The sequence below is a fragment of the Vulpes vulpes genome, chromosome 9, assembly GCF_048418805.1.
Source record: "Vulpes vulpes isolate BD-2025 chromosome 9, VulVul3, whole genome shotgun sequence".
Taxonomy (NCBI): Eukaryota; Metazoa; Chordata; class Mammalia; order Carnivora; family Canidae; genus Vulpes; species Vulpes vulpes.
Genome location: NC_132788.1, coordinates 107,995,288 through 108,011,717, shown reverse-complemented (window position 1 = coordinate 108,011,717; position 16,430 = coordinate 107,995,288). Strand labels below are relative to the sequence as shown.

Genomic DNA, 16,430 nt, shown 5'->3' with positions numbered 1-16,430 from the left:
CTGAGAGCAGATTTGTCATTGACGCTGCCCTGACTATGGGGTCTGGGGGTGTTGCTGAAGCAGCTGCAGCAGGCTCTGCAAGTGACCGTATATGAAGAGAGGGAGGGTCTCTGCAGGTGTAACTGCTTATGTTAAAATGAGGCCAGACAGGATTAGTGTGGCCCTGACCCAGGCACTGGTGTCCTCATCAGAGGAGGAGACACACAGGGAGAGGCCAAGGCTGCAGGGTGCTGGGACCCTCAGGCGCTGGAGGAGGCAGGAAGGACCGACCCCCGGAGCCTGTGGAGGGAGCATGGCCCCACTACACCTCCACCTCAGGCTCCTGGCCCCAGAATGTGGGAGAAAGAAATCCTGTGGTTCTCAACCCCTTGGTGCACAGTCTTTTGTTACAGTGACCACAGGACACTGACACATGTCTCTCTGGTCTCCCCTCAACCCGCCCTACAGTTCAAGAAACTGGTCTGATGAAGGGGACCTCCACCCATCCTCATCCTCAAAGCACTCCTGCTGCCCTCAGGTGACTGCCACGTGGTACCTTTTGCAGATTGCCTTTCTTTTTCTTTTTTTTCTTTTCTTTTCTTTTCTTTTCTTTTCTTTTCTTTTTTCTTTCCTTTTCTTTCTTTCTTTCTTTCTTTCTTTCTTTCTTTTCTTTTCTTTTCTTTTTCTTTTTCTTTTTCTTTTTTTTTTACTATATTGATGGGTCATATTAGTTCATTCTGGCTGCTGCCACAGAACTCACCAACAGGGTGCCTTAAACCACAGACCTTACTCCTCACGGTTCAGGAAGCTGGAAGTTTGAGATCCAGGGGCCCCCAGGGTCGGTCGGTCCCTGGTGTGGGTGCGTATCTTCACAGACGGCCACCTCCTCACTGTGTCCTGGAGAGAGCGCTCTGATCTCTCTTCTTCACCTTACCAGGGTGCTAATCCTGCCATGGGGGCCCCCTCCCTCGTGACCTCACTTCACACCGGTCCCCTCCCAAACCAGGCCATTGGTCGGGGCTATCACATGAATTTGGGGGACACAAACATCCGGTCCCCAACCTGGGTGTACGTCATCATTCTTAAACACCCATTACGTACAGGCCAGGCCCTCTGAGGCTCCACAGTGCCTGGCAGGTGAGCTTACCTGGAGCCTGGCCATCACAGGCCTGGCTACCTAACAGCACCCCCATCCCTCCCGTTGAGCCACGCCTCTTAATGGCTTCATCTTTGTGCTTCTGAGGGGTGCACAACTTCCCCCTAAAAGAATTTACAGTCAGAGATGACGCCTGGGAGGTGGAGCATGTCCAGGGAAAGACCCAGATACCTGTAAAGGCTGGTTCCAGGCAGGAAGGCTAAGAGCACAGGGGGAAGGAGATGTCATTCTCAACTTTACCAATTGTACCTTAGGACCTTTGATCTCATGGCATCTCTATTTGTGCAAAAAGTCTATTTTTTTCCTAGAGGTGTGCGGGTCCAAGCAAGGGTGGGTGAGGGAGAAGGCATATCTTGGATTCTACAGCTCACACTGGGCTGTGCCTTGGGGGGCAGACAGGTGGCCCACAGGCTGGGGTGAGGTGTCAAACCAGAACAAAAAGGTACCTTATCCCCCAAAGAAGTGAAAGCAGGGACTCAAACAGGTATTCCCACCCTCGTGTTCACAGCAGCATGACTTATTCACAACAACCCCCAAAAAAGGAAGAAACAACTCAAGCATCCACTGACGGATGAATGAACATAATGTGGTCCGTCCATACCTGGAATACGATCCAGCCTCAGGAAGGAAGGGACCCAGACAGCTGCCCCCACGTGGACGGACCCCGAGGACACCGGGCTCAGGGAGGAGACCCAGACCCAGAAGGACACCTCCTGCAGGACCCCACTCCCAGGAGGTCCCTAGAGGAGGCCCATCCACAGAGACAGAGAGGAGGTGGTGGGAGCCAAGGGTGGGGCGGGGGGCGGGGGGTCTGTGCTTCCTGGGGACAGGATATCCATGTGGGTAGATGGAAGGTTCTGGAGATGGTGGTAGGGGTGGGTGCAGGGTGGGGTGCGTGTGCTTCGTGCCCTGAGCCGTGCGCTTAGAGACGGTTAAGGTGGTGAATTTTAGGTGTATTTTACCCACCAAAAAAAGAAAAGGAGAAGGTGTTCCAGATGCTCCGGAGGTCGCCTCTGCCCTGGTTTTGCTGTGTGTGGCGCAATACGGCCTGTGCATAAGCATGGTGGCCACGGGGCCCTCGTGGCATGGAGCCGCCATCTCGGCTGGGCTCCCTCCAGGACGCAGTGGAGCATGCTGGTCTTCTGGGAAGTGTGCAGAGACCAGCTCTGCCAACCATCCCTGGTAGGAGCCAGGAAGGGGAGTGCAGGCAGTGGGCAAGGAAAGCCGGCCCCTCTATCCTGCCCCACCATGTCCCAGGTGTTCACTGGGCATGGAGAGATCCGCTGCGGGGGCCGGGCTGTTTCTGCCCCGAGAACAGAAAAACAAGGTGAGCGGGGACACTGAGTTACCGCACAGCTGTGGCCCTTCCTGAGGCCTGCAGGCTGGGCCTGCAGAGGATGGACTCCGTTTGCCACTTTCCCAGGGGTGCAGGCTCTGGGCCAGGGGCACATTCTGTGCACATGGTCAGCCCCTTCTTTCTCCTCCTCCATCACAGGGACAGAAGCAGGGGTCTGGGGCTTGCCACAACCTGCCAGAGCGCCTGGGGCTCCTCCCTCAGCCCCAGCATTCCCATGGGTACCAGACAAGCCAGGTGAACTCAGGGGTCTTTGAGGAGGAAGGAGGCAGAGCCCAAGAGGAAGGGCCCTGGGGAGGCTGACCCCCAATGACCACAGGCGAAGGGACATGCTGCCTGTTCATCCAGAGCCCTGGCTGTGCCCAGGCCGGGGGGCTGCTTACCTCATCGACCTCTTGCAACGACCCCAGGAGTTCACCAGAGGGAAACTGAGGGTGGGGGCCGGGTTGGCTGAGGGTCTCAGAGCTGGGAGGGGCTGTGCTTCCGGGGCCTGGCTCCAGCGCCCACGGCCATCCCCATCCCCCAGCCGGCCTGGCCTGCAGCACTGTGGAACCAGTCCTGAAGCCCAGGGGCCCTCTGCCCACCACCACTGGGGGTGACTGGGCACCCTCACCTTCTCTGGAAACAATGTCAGTTCATTGTGGCCAGGGATGGGCCTGGAACCCACGGTATGAAGCACGGCTTCTGCCCTCGGCCTCCTTGCTTCTTTATCCTCAGCGTGTACACCCCTTCCTGGCACCGGCATCAACTCCTGTGCACCTGTACCCAGGCAGCTCCAGGGCACTGTTAACCTCAACTCAGACATCACTTCCTCCAGGAAGGCCTCCCTGAACACCAGCACTCACTCTCACCATCAGTTTGTTCGACTGGGGTCTCATCCAGCACAGTCCTGCCCCGGGGGACACTGGGTGATCACGACTGGGAGGAGGGGCTGGTATTGAGTGGGTGGGGCCAGGGATGCTGCTTGACCCCCACCCTGCAGTGCCCAAGATGCAGCCCAGTGTCTGCGGCACCCAGGGGGCCAGCTGGATCTACCCCACAGCGCCAGGACATAGAAGGCCGGTTAATGGTTTGCCAGGGGGACCAGCTGGTGTAACCCCAGCCCGGATCCCGGATGTTGGCCATGTACTCCATGTGCCTGTCCCTCACCCCCGCGACCCCCACTCCCATCAAGGACACCCACAGCTGGCAGCCTGGTGCCAGGAACATCCGCCTGGAGCTGCCAGACCTTGCTTTCTGCCCCTCCAGCTGCCTCTGGCCTGGCGAGCCCCACGTGGGCCGAGGGTGCCCGGCTGTGGGCGCCCCCTTCCCACAGGAGCAGGGGTCTGGATGAGCGGGAACGTGAGTCAGGCAGCCAGGGAACGGCATGTCACATTCCAGGAGGCTAATGAGCTCCAGCGATGACGGGGCCAAGGAAGCTGCATGTGATCGTGACTCCTCCTGGGTTCTGTGCTCTGTCCCTGATGTGTCACTGCCCGGTCACAGACTCACCTCTCAGTGCAGGTCAGGTGAGGATTGTGCCGGAACCTTCTCTCTTTCACTCACTTGCTAAGCACTGGCTAAGCATCCCTGGCCCAGGGCATGGACGCAGCTGATGTGAATGTTCCAAAACACTTACCATGTGGCCATGTGCAAGTCGTTAGCCCCTCTGCCACCATTTCCTCATCAGTGACAGGGACGCAAAGGGGCCTCAACTGAGGCTCTCGGCCTGAAATCAAGTAGCTGGTGGGGCTGGGGACCCGCTTTTGCACAGTTGCTAGGAGGCCCCCACTTCCTCACTGACTCCTGGATTCACGATGTGGCCACTTGGTTTCCTCAAGGCCATAGAATGTCTGCTGCTGCTCTCTCTGTCTCTGTCTCTTTATTTTGGCAAAGAACAAACACCTATCTCACCCATTTTTACACGTATCGTTCATTAGCATTAAGAATATCCATGTCTGTGTGCAATGGATGTTCACAACCTTTTCATCTTTCAAACCCGAAGCACTGTTGGACACTAACTCCCTTCTCTGTCCTCCAGACCCTGGCACTGACTGTCCACCATCTATCTATGGACCTGAGTCCTCTGGATATGCTCCTGGTCTCCTTCAAGAGCTGGCCTGATTAGGTCAGACCCACTTAGACACTGTCTCTCTTAAGCCAAAGTCAACCAAATAGGGGTCTTCCTATACCTGCAAAATCCCTTTTGCCATTTCCCATTAGCCTAAGCGTAAGAGTGGCATCCGGTCTATTCAGGGGTTCCACGCACACGAAGAGCAGGGATAAGACAGGGTGTGGACAGCAGAGGGTGCCCACCTGGAGCAGCATCTTGGAAGCTGCGGCCCACATGGCCACTGTAAATGCCACGGCCCCTGTAAATGCTGCGGTGAGGAATACCCACCTCCGGAACCCCTCTCAGGTGTCAGATTCTGCAAGGCATGGAGAAGACAGTTGAGAACTTGAGGGGGAAGGGGAGGAAGGCTTCATTCAAACAAGGGGATATTGTAGTGGGCCTGCAGGGGTTGGGCAAGACAGACAAGGGCAATAAGGACGGGGTCTCTCCCCTGTAGGAGCTGGAGTCTCTCACCATGACTTTCGGCCCTTCCACGGATGCCAGGACAGCAGAGGGGACAGTGGACCCAGCCTCCATGCTCAGGAAGGTCAGGTGAGTGGCCTGGGTACGGGTGTGTATGAGACATACACCTGGACTTGAACCTGAGCCTTCTGGCGCTGGTGGCTCCCACAACTCACACCTCTTCCCTTCTGCAAGAACTACCGGAGGGCTGGCTGCCCCTAGAGTTGTGGGGAAGAGGAGGGCACTGCCGAGTACAGGCGTGGCACATGGTGCCATCAAGGCAGACACACCTGCATCTGTTTCCCCGCTGCCTGCCCCACTGGTGCTGTGCACACGAGTGAGAAGAGCTCTGTCCACTTTATGGACATGGGATAGTCCTGCACACTCCTAAATGAGGCGAAGCGTGTGGCAAACAGCAGGGAACCACGCACACACAGTCCTTGTCCGACTGCCTGGTTCTGTACCATAGTTACAAGACATGCCACGGCTGGTGGCAGCTGGATGGGGGGGGACACAGGGCCGTGCTGTGGGAGAGCTCGCAACTCCCTCTGAATCTGTATTTCAAAATAAAGTTTTGTTTTATTTTGTTTTGTTTTAAATTAGGTAGGGATGCCTTCAGCCCAGGGCATGATCCTGGATTCCCAGGATCGAGACCCACATCAGGTTCCCCACAGGGAGCCTACTTCTCCCTCTGCCTGTGTCTCTGCCTCTGTGTGTGTGTGTGTGTGTGTGTGTGTGTGTCATTAATAAATAAATAAATAAAATCTTCAAAACAAACAAACAAACAAAATAAATAAATAAAATAAAATAAAAAGAAGTTAAAAAAATTAGGTGAAAGGATGCCTGGGTGGCTCAGTGGTTGAGCATCTGTCTTCGGCTCAGGGCATGATCCCAGGGTCCCACATCAGGTTCCCCGCAGGGAGCCTGCTTCTCCCTCTGCCTGTGTCTCTCCCTCTCTCTGTGTCTCTCATGAAAAATAAATAAATTCTTTTAAAAAAAAATTAGATGAAGCCATGAGTAGACTGAGGTGTAACTGGGACAAGACACGCCATGCATTCTCCAAACACCTCCTCTCTCTCCCAGTCCTGACCCCCAGTGTCCTGGCAGCACTCCCAGCAAACACAGGGCGGAAGTCAGACCAGAAGACAAAGACACCTGTGGTGCAGCCCCAGCTGGGGCTTCAGGCTGGCTGTGTCTTGAGTGACTGTGTTCCTGTCTTTCCCTCTGTGGCCAGTAAGATTCTAAGGGCCCCCGAATCCCTGCCCTGTGCTGAACACACTGTGTAGACTAACCCTGAGTGTGGACTGGACCTGGGAACGTGATATGATACCATCCCCTGCTTAGACAATTTTGTATGGAAGAAGGGGGTTTGAATGATGTAATTAAGCTTCCAAGTCAGTTGACTTTGAATTCATTAAAAGGGGAATTCACCTGGGTGGGCCTGGCCTAATCACACAAGCCCTACAAAGGGTCAGGGACCTTGCTGACAGGAGAAGCTGGAAGTGTGTGGAGGCCAGCGGAAGAGTCACGTGGCTCGGACAGGACTTGAGAGTGGCCTCTAAGGCTTGGGTGGTCTCTTGCCAGCTGCTAGCAAGACAAAGAAACTGAATCCTGCCAACAGCGGGAGTGAGGCTGGAGGCGGTTGTCTCTGCGGAGCTGCGGTGAGAAGTCAGCTCTGGCAGAGCCCCATGAGGTCCCAAGCACAGCAACAGCCATACCGTCCACACTGTGGACCTGTGGAACCAGGAGCTGATACACGGTGACGCTGGCTGTGTCTACTACGCTCTGTGTGACGCAGTGCTGGGCACCCTGGGGTTTCCCAACCACTCTCACGGTCAGTCACACACAGAGGGTGCTCCTCTCGCTCAGAAAGTCCAAAAGCTGGAGAGTGGTGAGCCAGGAGTCGTGCACAAAGACCAAGATACAGTATCGCCCCTCCAAAGACCTCGTTGCCAGTGTCTGTCACACGGGGGTCGGCAGTGACAATGGGAGACCACCAGTGATTCAGTCTGTGGGCATCAGAGGTGAGCCCCCGACGACCCATGGGCCTGCCCTTGGGGCACCTGCTCAGACCTCTGCCAGGCTGAGGTTGGCGTAGCAGCCCTTGGGCCCCAGGTCCCTCTCCCTGCCTCCCTCGCTGGGCACCAGGCCCCCTCCTGGCCACACCTGAGCCCTCGGCTTGCACCCCCACGCTGCACCCGGGGCTTCTGCAGGCAGGCACAAACAGTTTAGCCCGCGGGGCCCAGGCACACACACGTTTGTGGACTAAAAGTGTGAAGTAGGAGAGAAAGAAATCAGGGGCCACTAACCCACCAGCTCCAAGGGAACCAGGCTGAGAACAGGCCCCAGGAAGATGCCAGGACCCTGCTGCCCACCACAGGGCTCCCGTTTCCCCCGCCCCCACCTTCCTGTCACATGTGACTGTCACCCGTGGGTGTTTTGAGTCAAAAGAGGCTGCAGTTTGATGACCCTCTGCTGGCAGCATGTGAGCCCTGCCCTGCCCCGAGGGAGGCTGACTGTGCGAGCTGTTGCCCAGCAACGTGCCTGTGCCCTAGGAGGCGTGGTCTCCGCCCCTGTGTGGCCACAGGGCTGCTCCAGTTCTGGCAGGCCCACTGATGGGGGCCCTGCTCCAGCAGTCTCCCATGTAGGTCTTGACTGTCAAATTGGTAAACTCAGGGTCGGGTAGCATAGAAGGGTTGGGGAGATAGCTTGGGTGGAAACCAGGCAGTGGTACACATGGGCAAGAAAGTGTGATCTTGACTCCCTCAGGAGGTGAGAGTGCTGTGCAGCAGAGATTTCTCCCCTCACCACGGTAGACACCTGGGCAGGTCACTCTCCGGGGGCGTCCTGGGTGCTCTGGAGGGCTGCGCAGCATCCCTGGCCCCATCCACTCAATGCCAGGGGCTCCCCGGTCGTGATGGCCACAGACCTCCCAAGAGGCAGCCCTGTGGCCCCTGGGGGAGAAGAGCCCCAGTGGAGGGAGGGCCAGACTCATGCATGAGCCACCCCTGCTGCCTCGGGAAGCACCACGTGTGTCCTCATCGGCCGGATCAGTGCCTGCGGGCTGCAGGGAGAGGGTTTCGGGCACCGTGGGCTACAGCAGGGGCCCCCTTGACCCCCTTCAGCATGGCACCCCTTAATTATGTATGTTTTGTATATGTTTTCTGTTGGGAAGGAGGCAGCAGCCCCTGACCTTTCGTGAGGAGAACATTTTAAGGTTTTGATTGTGTATCTTGGCAGTTCTTGCAGGAGAACAGCTTGTCCACAGAAAAAACTGATAGTAACGTGCATTTCGACACGCCTGGGACAGACCCGAAGCGGGTAGCCAACCAGAGGGAAGGCAGCGCGCTCCGACTTGCAGGCTGGAGTTTGCTCCATGCAAGGGCCACTCTGGAGATAAAAGGCTCTGGCGGTGCTCTCGGCAGGAACGTTCAAAAGCTCCCAGGGGAACAAGGAGCAATCAGAAAAATACACTCTGCTGTTTGAAGGTCGCGGAGTTCTTTTGTACTCTCTGCTGTGAGCAAGAAGCTGGAAATAAATGCCTGTCCTTGTCTGCGGTGTCCTCCCCCTCCCCCGAGCACTGTGGACGTTGGGCGGGCCACTGTGCAGGGGTGCCCCAGGGGCTGAGCTGCACCCACTAGATGCTGCATCCCCAGTATGACAACCACAGGGGTCTCTGGATACCACCCAGTGCCCCCTGGGGGCAAGATTGCCCTCATAAGAATCACAGATTTAACCTAATATATGCAAAATATCATTTCCACTGAGGGCCCACTTCGGGTGCTCGGTAGCTGCCAGTAGTTTCTCCCATGCTGGAAATTGCAGCTCTAGACACCAGATTCAGCTCAAAGATGACGTCTCATCCAAAGGAAAGCTAGTGCCACCACGGCCCAGACGACTCCCAAGGTGAAAGTCTAGTGCCCTCAGGGGACAGGGGGTCTGAGCTGTCCCTGGCAGCTGCCATGCTGAAGGAACGCTGACTTGCCACTCCAGGAGGCATGCACCAGCTGGCTGTGGTCCCCACCCTCAGACTCCAGGGCAGTGAGAAGACCCACCCAGTAGCCAGGAACCCCATAAAGACACAGTGAGAGAGAAACCATTAAGACAGTGCCCTCGTCCTACCACCAGGGGACCCTAGGCCATGTCTGGGGACATGTGTGGTCATTTCCACTGTGGAGGGAGGAGCTCCTGGCATCGAGTGGATGGGGCCAGGGATGCTGCCCCCCATAATGCTCCCTGTGCCCAGGATGTGCCCCACTTGGGAGTGCCCCAAGTGGGAGTGACCCACTTGGGAGTGCCCCAAGTGGGAGTGACCCACTTGGTGTCAGCAGTGCTGAGGCGGGGAACCCCCAGTGGGCCTCCAGTTCTTTCAGGGATGTCAGCTCCTAGAGAGCCAAGGGTTTTTACCTGTTCTGGTCACTGCCATTTCCCCAGAGCCCGGCCCAGGTTTACACTCAGAAACCCCTGCTGAGGGAAGGGATGAAATCTGGGAGGGCCACCCTGTGCCCAGGCAGGAAGCGCCCAAGACCACAGGTGCTCAGGGCAACACCCGCCAGATTCCACGCCCACGCGGCCCCAGGGGGTTTCTGTGGGCTGCTGTCATGTAGGTGAGTCCCAAAGGAAGACCCGTGTGGGGCTGGAGCCACTGGCTGCTCCTCCAGAAGCAAGATTCAGTCTTCACACTGGGGGGTACAGCAGCCAGGATGCCCACCCTGTCCTGTGTCATCGTCTCTGCTCTGGCCACTGGGCCGTGCCCGGGTCCAGGGTGGGTTTTGGGGTACAGGTGCCCTGAGCCCCCAAGGTCGCAGAGCCAGTGCTTCCTAGATCCCTCCTACACCAAGTGGAAGGGGCCATCTGGCAGATGCCTGTCCCAACCAGGGGAAGCTCCAAATCTGCAAGGCAGGTGGGGGCCTGGGACAGGGTGACCACAGGACTCTCGGTGCTGAAATGCCCAGGGGAAGGGAACAGAGTGGTCAGGCGCTCCAAGAGAGACCGTGTTAATACCGGGGGCGCCCACCTGCCCCTCCACCCACGCCCAGCTCAGGGGCAGGTCCTGAGGAGACCCTCATGGGCCTTCTCTGCCCCCTCGTGGCCACCAGAGGGAACTGCAGCACTCTGGCTCGGACCCTCAGCCCCACACCCCAGGGGCAAGCACCCCAAACTCTGGCTCATCTCCTGCTGGAGTGCTGGTTCTGCCACGAGGGCAGGTGGTGGTAGCCTTTGCTCAGTGCCGTGGGGCTGCTCGGAGATGGTAAATCCTGGCTGGGCTCTGGGATGTCGAGTCACCTACAGACACCTCACAGCCCCCGACAAACAGGATGTGCTCGGTGAGGGACTATTTAGTTAAAACATAACCAGGGAAAGCCTGGCATTCCCCCTCTGAGGAGCTCCTACAGGACAGCACCTGCCAGTTCTGCCCACGGCGTGCCAGCTCACCGAGTCACTCCAAGCCCCTCCAGCAGTGCCTTCCCCACACCACACAGCCCCGCATGCCCTGGCCCGCTGTGGGGGTCAGAACCATCAGTGAGCCTGCATCGAAGACATAAGCATAAAAGATGCAATTGAAACACAATGTAGGTGAATTGCTTTCTAGCATCTTGAAATTTGGGATAGTGCCAAACAAAACACGCAGGCGAGCGCCAGTGTCCTCAATCCGTGAGAAAACCCGTGGTGAGTACAGTGTAAGGGCCCTCTCAGAGCAATATTCACAGCGCACGGGACGGATGCCAGACAGCAGCCACTCAGAGAAAGACAAAGTTCAAACACAGTGTATAAAGAGCTCAAGCACGTAGATGGAGAGAGAGCCTCACGAGGAAGGTTAGAAACATAGCCCGCTGCTTACAGAAGGTACACCAGGGCCGGGGGCGGGGGGAACATGTGGAAACCCCAACCATCCGACCCCGCAGCACTGCAACTGGCCCGGCTGCTCAGACGGGTGGGCAGATGGCTTTAGAGACAGGCACTCGGCAGGGGCCGGGGCGGGGCGGGGGGGGGGGGGGGGCGGGTAGCGGGCAGCGGCTGTCCGAAGGGGAAGCCGGGACACCCGGATTCTCTCTCTCCCTCACACACACAGCACACCTACATATGGGAATCCACCCCAGACGACAACCAAACAGGGATGCACAAGGTCTGCACAAAGATATTCGTCCCAGAATATAAAAGGGGGGGGGGGGAGAGAGAAAAGAAACAGAAAAAGAAACACCCCCAGAAGCCAACCCATGGATCAATTAAATCAGCTGTAAAATTATTTTAAAAGCACTGAATAACCATTTGCCTACAATATGAAATGCTAAGGTGACGTCAAGAGAGATGAGGGAAACGCAGGTTTACTGACAGGGAGCATGTTAAAGAGTAAATCCTATTTATCCAGAATCATGTGTGTGGACAGAACTCACAGGGAGACAGGAAAACGCTCACCAAGACACCAGCACGCCATCCCCCGGTGGGCACGCCGTCGCTGGGGGAGGGCTTTAGGGCTTTGCTACTCCTTTGCCTGCACTGCCCTTTCTACAGGACGTCAGTCCACCTCCACCTGGCCGGCTGCTGGCAGTCCCCAAATACCCCACCTGGCTGGCAAGTCTGCGACACAGACACCACACAGATCATCCCTGTGGACCCGCTGGGCACCCACATGTCCTGCTTGGCTGAGGGCTCCAGCTCCTGGCCTCTGTCCTCTCCAAACCATGTCCCCTGCAATCTTACTGAGGTGCACGTCACAGGCCATAGAACTCGCAAGTTAGGAGCACACAAGGCGAGGAGTCTGGTGAGGCCACCAGCTCGCCCAACTGCCCCCCATGCACACCCACGGCGAGTCTCCATTCCCACCCCAGTCCTGGTGGCCACCAAAGTACCTTCCCATCCCTGCAGACTGGCCTTTCTAGAAACTTCATGGAGACGGACCCACAGGATGTGCATCTTAGGGGTCTACCTCCTTTTCTATCATTTTTTTGCTTAAACACACATGCACACCCAGTTTAGGAATATCCAATATTATAAAGACATCCAATATCCCTAAAATTTACTGACAAATGAAACACAACCCTAATCAAAGTTCCATCAGAATTTTCATTAGAAAAACACACAAGAGCATCAGAGCCCTTCCCAGGAGGGTGGAAGGGGAGACTGGGGGCCACCACAGGCCACTGCACCCCCACCCCACCCCCACTCACCTTCATACCGCCCCTGCCCCACATGCTAAAGGCCACTCGACACCCTTTCGGAATGATACCGATGGACAGACAGATGGAGTTAAGAGGGCAGGATGTGAGCCTCAGAGTCCTCCTGGCTGCACAGTGCCTCCCAGTCGCCAGGACAGGCGCCAGGTTTGAGATCTGTCATGTCCAGTGACTCGGCTCTGCTCCTGGCAGTGGCTCCGGATGGGCCACCCTGCACATGCCAGAGGGCCCTGCCCCTCCACACCAGGCCGGCCCACGTTTACGTCAACAGTGAGAAAACATCATGACACTGACCTGTGCACGAGGCCTAGCTGTCTTTGGTGCCAAGGGTCAGGAACCACACGTCCGCTCCCTGGAAGAAAAACAGAACCATTCAGTGGAGCATCATTTGGTCAGGAATGTGTGTCCATCAGTGGCGGCTGTGAAGAAGAGTCTGGAGCTCACAGTCAGACTGCTATAAAGACCACCCCGCGGGGTCCTGCCTTTGGCTATCCAGCCAGACTCGGGGACGGCGCACACACAGGCCTCCCAGCACAGAGGTGGGACTTAGGAAAGCAATTTGCCAGAAAGATCTCTTAGAAGTTTGCAAGGTCATCCCTGGTAAATTTTCCAAAGGCTCCCAAACTAAATGGATGAAAGGATTGGATGGTTATGTGATCTTTTGTGCTTTGTCATGATGTTCGCCTGCATCACTTGACCCTTGCGGTCTCCCGTGAGGATGAGGTGGAAACTGAGTCAAGCCCCTGCCCCAGGGCACCCACCAACTCACCAGGGTCTGCCTAAGGAGATGTGAGGACCAAATGCAATGTGGCATCCTGGATGCAGTCCCGGGGCAGGACAAGGACATTAGGGGCAAACTGGTGAAATCTGAACAGACCAGGGCTGGGTTCATGAAGCGCATGATTGCCACAAAGGCACCGCACTGTGGGTCCAGAAGGAGCAGCCAAATGAGGGAGACTGGGTGATGGGCAAATAGGAATTCTTTGAAACTCCTGAAAACTTACAATTATTTTAAAATTAAAAAGTTATTTAAAAATAACTCAATTCTAGGGCACCTGGGTGGCTAGGCATCCAGCTCTTGGTTTCAGATCAGGTCATGATCTCTGGGGTCATGGGATCGAGCCCCATGTCAGGCTCCATGCTTGGTGAGGAGTCTGCTTGGGATTCTCTCTCCCTCTGCTCCTCCCCATGCTCTCGCTCTCGCTCCCGCTCTCTCTCAAATAAATAAATCTTTAAAAAAAAAAAAAACAAACAAACCCTCAAAGATTTCAATACTGGTTCCCTTTCTGGGAGTTCGGGCCATTTCATTGTCACCCAGGGGCGGGGATGGAGAACTGAAATTCCCCCATTGTCACCTGCAGGTGGCGCCACAGCCCCAGAAATGCCCCCAGACAGGCCCGGGGAGCTGCTGGGACCTACCTAGTGGGAGGATGGCTGCTGCTAGATAGAGGCCAGAGGGTGCCCTGAAAGGCCAGGCCAACCAGCAGGGATGATAGAGGAATGGCCAGAGCAATATGCCCCTGACCCTGGAGGCCGAGACCTGCAGGGGTCACCTATGCACACAATCCTTCAAGTTTTTATTTCTGAATCAATTAAAGACTCACAAGAAGTTGCAAAACTAACCAGTCAGAGGAGTCTCGGGCCCTCTGTACCCAGCTGCAACCCTGGTAGCTCCTTACACAACTAGGAGACGCTGTCAAAACCTGTACAGTGACTGATAACCAGGTATCGTCTTCTATGGCTGTCCCACTGAGATCGGGTTCTTGTGCCACAGAGTGCATAATAATGTGCTTCTAGTATTCTCAGAGTCGTGCAACTATCACCACTACCAACTTTAGGACTTACTCATCATCCCTAAAGGAAACCCCGTCCCCATCAGCCATCACTCATCCCCTCCCAGGCCCTGGCCCCCATGAGTCCCCTCCCTGTCCATGGAGGAGCCCGTCTTGAACGTGTCACACACATGGACTCACACACCACGGGTCCTCCTGTGTCTGGTTCCCTCCCTGAGCGTCGTGGGCTCAGGGGCTGTCCCTGGGGCAGCGTGTTCACAGCCGAGGGACGTGCCTGGGTGTGTGGATAGGCACACTGTGTGAATCCCTTCACTACTGATGGGACACTTGGGTGTCCCCACCTCCTGGCTGCTGTGAACCGTGCCGCTATGAACATGGTGTCATGGATCCTTTTCAAGACAGTTTCTCACTCCCCACCTTCACGTGTGTAAATCACCCCCCCTCCCCAGCTCTGTAACAGCAGCCCTGGCACTTGAACTTGGTCTCGAGGTGACCACCACAGACACCCCCATTGTGGCGGTGCTTAGCCCAGACCAGCTTGAGCAACATGCCCTGCAGCTCTGTCCCGGGACCCGTGAGTCCACAGGCTGTGAGCTGCACCAGCTGGCGCCTGGCTGTCCCTGTGACCTTCACCCATGCAAAGATGCTGGGCTTTCACTTTCCCTGTCAGAGGGAAACCACAAGCCCTCCTGAAGGGCCAGCAGTGGGATGAGGAGGTGGGACCCGGCAGCAGGACCTGCTCCAGGATTTGTGAGCCAGTAGCCAAGTGAAACCAGAATCCCTTGTTCAATAATTAGGACAAACTTGAAGCCAGCGATGACAGTGGCCATTGGGGTGCCCTCGTTGGAAGGATTACTGCCAACATCTGTCCTGGGCAGGACTTCTGATGACCTGGGACCCTCATCCTGTCTACGTGCTTCCTTTCTCTTTCCCTTTCCTTTAAGTTGAGATAGAATTCTCCTACCATAACATTCATCCATTCAAGTGTCTGATGCAGTGGCTGTCAGGATATCCGCAAGGCTGTAGAGCCACCACACTAATGCCAGGACATGGTCCTCAGCTCCTGGAAAGACCCTGTGCCCCCAGCACCACCAGCATCGGGTGGTGATTCAGTCGAGCCTCCAGGAAGAGGCGAGACCCCCCAGCGCCAGAGCCGTGTCGGTTCTGCAGGCCACTGCACGTCACCACACCCCATGCTCTGACCCAGTCAGACCTTCAGGGAAGGTCTGCAGGGCCAGGGACACCAGGACGCTCCCCAGAGCTGGGTGACACTGGCTTGTGAGATGGGAAGGGCCGGAACCCCACCACGTGCCTGCAGGATGGGCACAGGGGCTTGGGGAGTGCAGGTATGGCCGGGAGCAAGCCCTGGCACACAGGCCTCTGCTCTCAGCTACATCGTTTGTCAGTGTGAGAAGGGAGGACGAAACACACAGATCAGCAACCAAGGGCAGCCGTTGGAGCCTGTCGTCAGTAACTCTCCCTCAAGGAACCGAGGGGCCAGCCCCCACTGACACAGGGTGTCTCGTCCGAGAGGAAGGCAAGTCACAACCCACTTCACTCCATCAGAGCCTCCAGAACTTTTCCAGAGGGATGACACAACCCTGCTGTGTGCAAACGCTACTGTCCCTCCCTCTAGAATTCAGGGTCCCCCACTCTCCCATCATTGCTGATATAGGAGCTGGTCATTCTCTGTGTGGGCGGGCATCTGGGGCAGGGGGCAGGGGGCATTGAGCAGCATCGCCCACCCATTGGATGCCAGGACAGCCCCAGTGGTGACAACCACAGACGTCCCCAGACCTGGCCCAGAGTCCCTGGCAGGGTAGGAGGACAAGCTTCCTGAAGCTTCTATGCTTCTATCTGAAGTTCTGTGCCCACCTGGACACACTAGCTCATGAGCCGCTGCTGCCTCTGAGTGCCCTGTCCCCTTTTGGGGGGTAAATTCCTTTTCGAGTAGAACTCTTTTATCAACCACCGGGCTAGGAGAGGGGTGGGGCAAAGACTGACCTGAAAGTCAACTAGGACTTTGGTTAATGGTCATATATCAATACTGGCTCATTGATCACAACGGTGCCCCACCAGAGCCAGATGGTGACACTGGGGAAACAGGGTGGCGACGGGAGATGTGGGAACTCTATTTCCTGCTCAGTTTTCCCATAAACCTAATGCTACTTTAAAAAGCTGTCTAATAAGAGAGGGTCTTGAAGAGACAAATTAGAATTTTGATTTTAGAAAGGAGGAAGGGCGTAGAGAGGGTGGGCAGGGGAGGGAGGAAGGGAAGGGGGAGTGGGGAGGGGAATGGGAGCCCATCTTGGACCAGATGATGGCTAAGTGCTCACATTTCACCAGTGACTCCTTCAACAAGCTCCTGTGAACCAGACCCGAGAGAAGCTGGGTCAGTCCTGGCCAAATGCATTTCCTA

The 16,430-nt window shown here is 56.3% G+C and overlaps 1 protein-coding gene across 2 annotated transcripts in view; it reads right to left on the bottom strand.

Annotated features, from left to right (window-relative positions):
* Nucleotides 1–16,430, bottom strand: part of GNG7 (G protein subunit gamma 7) — a 125,217-nt gene that overhangs the window by 80,151 nt on the left and 28,636 nt on the right. For both annotated transcript variants that reach the window (XM_072721896.1, XM_072721897.1), the window contains exon 2: nucleotides 12,513–12,570. The gene's annotated coding sequence lies outside the window, so the exon portion shown is untranslated. The remainder of the gene's footprint in view (nucleotides 1–12,512; nucleotides 12,571–16,430) is intronic.